Below are 6,000 nucleotides of genomic sequence, written 5' to 3' on the forward strand. Positions count from 1 at the left end.
GGTCGATTTTTAAGTGAAAATTCTTTCGCGAATACAATATTTCCTTTTTTGTAAAAGGAAGTAAAAAGCGTACATTATTTTGTTTTTCAAAATAAATCGTTCAAAGACACATTGAATTTGCATTATTCTTACAAAAAAAAAAAAAAGAAATATTTCGGAGAATGGTGATCCTCCCCCTCCACCTCCACCAAGTCCTGCTGCTGTGGACCAGTTTTTTCCGCTGCCAGACCAGCGGTTGAGAATCGCTGATTTTGACATCGATAAATACCTCAACCTATGAAACACCGCGTCCCCTAAAAAATGTCCGATACATTGCTATTATTACCAGCATTAAGAACTGTCGATGCGCGAACAGAAATCGATGAAGCCATCCATCACGGCTGCCCAAACTAATTGCTTTCCCTTGATTGTCAAAACGATTAGACGACTCTTTCTCTTCCTCCCACACTCGGAGAGGTGAAAAGCCAATCCTCGTCCAACAACTCTACAAGTTGCCTTATCGGCCTCTTACTCGTGTTGTAACGCCCTAGATGCTAAGCCCCAGATCTAAGACTCCGCTCTTTGAGGATAACTCCGAGGATAACAACTGGAGGAATTATGGTACATTTACGAGGCCGGTTTCTCAGCTCCGAGGCATTTAACTGCCTCATAAAAATACAGCTATTACCGGAGTGGGCACGCTTTTATGACAGGCACGGGCTGGCGGGGAAGTCACAATTGATGTTTATCAGGGTTTTTATAACCGCGGACAGTTTTTTTTTTTAAATAACTCTTTTTACTCCGGCTGCTATTTTATATCGGACGTTATTATTGCTTCTTCGTGACGTGTAATGGCTTCACGTCTTCTCTCTCTTCTCTTTTTTTGTACCTTTACTGCTTTCTGTTCCTGGGAAGTATTATCTCGAATATTGTTTCTGCGAGACTGGTGATTTTATTTCAATTGTAGAGGAGAGTTTAGATGTGATTTTAAAATTCACCCATTTTGTGCGCAGTTCATCTTTATGGGTTTGAGCATAGGAATACCGAGAGAGAGAACTGATTTAGTGCTTCGCTGCAAAATGGAATCAGACTCTAACGTGACTTCCTGCAAGAAAAAAAAAGAATGGTTGCCAAGTTTGGCTTTTTATCTTGATAAATATATACTTGTTTACTAAGTTCCTACTACAGATGCATGTGAAGGATTAATTTATTTTTCCAGAAAAGCAGTATCGTTACGGCGTTCTGACACCAATTCACCATACAAACGTATAAGCTACAAAAAATCCATTTAAACTATCTTTAATCACTTTTGAATATTGTCTTGATGTCAGAATGAGTGTCTGTTTGTGTTTGTACTTATCTCGCATGACTGAAAAACGGTTAGACGTAAAAGGTTGGAATTTTTTATGTAGAGCCTGTAGGACTTCTAGCCGTGCACCGCCTTTCTTGGTTGCAATTGGAGATTCTAAATGGGCTTGTTCTTTTTGTGGCAAATCAATGGTAATTTCAAGGCATATTTCGAATAAAGATATATTCTCCAATTCATTCATCTCTCTAGTTAAATGAATGTTTCGCGTTATATGGCAAATGTTGGCGACATATTTCTCATTACATTATTAGAGGCTGTATGTAAATGAAGTCATACTTTTATAGACTCCCTCTTCCCTGTGTCACAAAGTGTGACACTCTTGTCTTACCCTCCCCCCCTTGACGTATGTCACGCTGTTTTTCATAAGCATGATGTTTTAAAAATGCGTGATATCACACTTGTTACCCCTTCTCTTCCCCCTTGTCACAAACTCACAATTTTGCAATTCTTCCTCTTCCTTGAAGAGGAGGAATGATCGAAGCGTCACATCATTTGTTGATGGTCCTTTTATTGTATGCAATCAAAGAAGCCTCAAATTCTACGTTTTCAATGTTCAACGAAGATAATTTTTACTTGTCGAACAAACGTGTTATGTAATGGGTATACAAATAAATAAAGTTGATGTCTACATCAGATTTTTATTTTATGAAAATTAAATCCAATTCATAAACTCTTATCGCGTGGCCTCCAAGTATAATTTTTAGGAATGAAAAAACTCGTAAAATTACCTAAATATATGTTTGTTTTTTTCCTCTGTAGATTGCTGTGAAAACCTGTCCCTGCTCTACGATCTCCCATAAAAATGGGAAATTACAAACATTAGTTTCTAATTCTTCTTTGATAAATGCCTAATTACTTTTATGTCTTAATGGTATTTTTCAGATTAACATAATGAATGGGACTGATTTGTTATTAAGCAGAATAAAATGCAACTACTTACCGAGATCTGCGTAATTGCTACCTGCGCCAAAAATAATCATTTTCTTGTTGTGATTAATAAACGTCGAAATGATCTTGCCTTGTTTTAATTACACGCTTGAAAACCCATTTGTTACTAGATTTTAGTCATTCATTCATGAGTTATTGTTTTCTCATGGCTGTATAAGTTGTTCGAAGATTAAATCAATAATGTATAGTCCTTACTTATTTAATCAGTATTTATTTTAATTGCCAGCAATAATGCGTTAAGCAGCCTTCCCCCCCCCCCTTTATAATCAGCTTTATGTGACGCCTTTCAATCATTTTTCAACAACAATTTTGCATCGCAATCGGAATTTGTTTTGTAAAATATAGTAATGCTTAAAAGTAAATTATTCTAAAGAATTTAAATATTATGGTGTGCGTTGAAGAACTACTGATGGAGTCGTGTGTAGTAGTAACTTTTTTCTATTAATCAAATCGTCTGCTATCTCGCGAATGGTCCTATCTTTTCTTGTAATCAGCTTTCTTTAACGCCTTTCAATCATTTTTCAACTACAATTTTGCATTGCAATTAGATTTTTTTTTTTTTGTAAAATTTAGTAATGCAAGTAACTTATTCTAAAGAATTCAAATATTATTGTGTGCGTTGAAGAACTGTTGATGAAGTCTTGTGATAATAGTAACTTTTTTCTATTAATCAAATCATCGACCATCTCGCGAATGGTTCTATCTTTTCTGTAATCAACTTTTAAATCAGAGTAAATTTTTTAAAAATAATAGTAGTGCTTAAAAATAAATTACTTAATAGAATTTGAATATTATGGTGGGCGTTGAAGAATTGCTGATGACTTTGTGTGTAGTAACTTGTTTCTGTTAATCAAATCGCCGATTATCTCGCGAGTGGTCCTACATCAGTTTTGCAGGAGAATATTTAATATGTACGTGTGTTTTTATATCGAGTAAAAATGAAAGAATTTTCGTTAAATTTTGTTTTGAAATGTAATTACATACTGTAGCATTTTGTACAGAGTTGCAGTTCGAAGTGAAATTGTATAACCACTTTGTTTGATTAAATGACATAATCTTTTCCTAAACGGTATTCTTGGTTTTTTGGTTACTGTCGAAAATCCGAACAATATGCAAATCCGAACTGCTTATGATCCAAATTAATTTGGATTTTTGACACACTACTGTAGATTGATCAATGTGCAAAAACTGTCTTCTTGGAAAATACTTTTTTTTTCCCTTCTCAAAAGGTACAATTATATTTTCTTGCAATATGCATTATTATTATACATAATGTCTTCAGAATATTTAATTTGTAATACAAAGGCTTCCGTTTATTTGACTCAATGTACTAGTGATGGACATAATCGAGTTCTCATAATCGAATCAGTCGATTATTCAAGATCACTCGAGAACTCGGCTGTCACTAGTTTTCGATTATCAGATGTCGAGTTCTCGATTATCACATCTCGAGTTCTCGACTATGACAGATCCAGTTCTCAATTATCACATCTCGAGTTCTCGACTATGACAGATCCAGTTCTCGATTATCACATCTCGAGTTCTCGACTATGACAGATCCAGTTCTCGATATCAATAGATCTCGATTATCAATAGCTCCAATTCTCAATTTCAAAAGATCTCTCATCAATCGCTCGAGTTCTCGATTTCAAAAGGTCTCTTATCAAGCGCTCGAGTTCTCGTTTTGAAAAGATCTCAATTATCAATCACTCGATTATTAGAAGTGCTCGATTCCCGAGATCTCGACTATTGAAAGTTCTCGATAGGCCGTTTATTCTACGGGGCTCCAATTAAGTAAGTTTGGACATTCAACAAATATCAACACAACGTTCTACGACATGTTTCAACAGTAAACCATATCCTTACATAATACTGTAACCAAAAAATACATAGACATCATTTCAACGTTGCTGATTAACAACGTTTTTTATTGTGACTGCTTACAAACAAATTTTAAAACCCAAAAGGCTAAACAATCAAGCTGAAACATAATGAGATTTTGGTGAAGCTTCCCGGGCTATTTTTTTAACTTCACCATAAGATATTTATGTTCGTTTTCTTTATTTATACTTGGTATTTCCGTTTTATTCTTATATTATTTGTTAAAACATAAATGTTTGTTTTTTATTCCTGAATTACGTGTATGTTTGTTTTTTTCCTGCTCAGTTATTTTTTCAAGCCTTAGGCAAAAAGTTTACGCTTACCTCGCTTTTCATCCTGAATATTTTTTCATCCATTTTTTTAAAATTTGATTTTTGTTTTTTACGTTTTTTTTCTTTCCATAACAAGCAGACGATCTAAGCAATAAAAAATATTATACTGCGAACTACCTTTTTTTCCCCTTTAGACATTTGCTACTTTTTATCCCATCCTACCCTCTGTTCTTCAGGGCATTTTCTTCTTATGCAAATATTTATTAAACGCTCAACTGATGTGAGTAAAAAAAGTCTCATCTATTTCTTTCGAATTTCCCCTTCCTTCAAAGAAGTTCCGCCGCGAGCCATAATAATAATCTCATTTTCTTCAGTAAGTCGCTTCGACTTCGGATGGAATTTCATTAATTTTAAATTGAGAAAGATTCTTTTTTTTTTTCTCTTGCATTCTTTTCTTATTTTTCCATTACTTTTAAATCTCGTTTTTTAAAATGCTTTTCCTGAAAACTGGATTACTTATTGGAACCGTATGTAAAGTTGTATTAATCCATAAAAATGTTGATTGAGTCTTGCAGTTGTTAACTCCACTATTTCTTTATTTATCCTGTGGATTTAATGTTCCCCTCCCATAACTTAAGTCGTTTTGTACAAATCCATTTCTTCCATTTCCGTTCCAAAATTATTAAAAACATTGTTCTTGTGTGAAACATTGCTTTTTTCACTTTTAAGTTAAATTGACGAGTATATTTAATCACTTTGTCAAAAGGATTCTTTCAGTGACAAACAATTTCAACGCAACTATACCTTAACTGTATTTTCTTGTTCTTCTGAAAGATTTGTCTTTATAAATACAACTTGTAATCATTTTGTGTGTATCTCAACTTTTTCTTCTTACTTTTTTTTCCTTTTCTAAAATTATCAAAACATTTCTTTATAGGCATGTAAGAGTTTGGTTGTTTTAAATTAAGTCTCGGGGATCATAATTTCTTTTTCTTCACTACACGGATCTTTTCAATTTTAAACAAAATTGAATACACACACGATCTCTTTTTACGGTTTTTGTTGTTGTTTTGTACATTTCACGTTAATCTCCAATATATTTAGTCATTCTTTTCATTATATTTTAACTTTCCTCCCATGCATTCTAAAAAACTCCAACTTTTAATATGTTTACTTTATTTTAAATTGAATATTGTAAAAGTCAAAAGTTGTCAAAACATTCTCTTACACAGACAATTATATTTATATATTTTAAACTAAAAAGAGAGAGTAGTTTACAGGGTTCTTATTTTATTTTTTTTTTAATTTTTTTCAATCAATTGATTTTTTTTATTTATCGACAGCTTATACCGTACCCTATGTAAGTTATTTTGTATTTATATTACTGCATCATTTTTTGTTCACTTTTTCATTCTAAAATTGTGAAAATAAATTCAGCATTTTATGAAATAAATTCTTTTACTAACTATATAAAAACTTAGTAGGTAAAAGATTTTGATTTTTTGTGCCTATTTTTAATGTAAACCTTGTTTTCATTTTTTTTTAGTTTTG

This window comes from Uloborus diversus, chromosome 1, assembly GCF_026930045.1.
Source record: "Uloborus diversus isolate 005 chromosome 1, Udiv.v.3.1, whole genome shotgun sequence".
NCBI lineage: Eukaryota > Metazoa > Arthropoda > Arachnida > Araneae > Uloboridae > Uloborus > Uloborus diversus.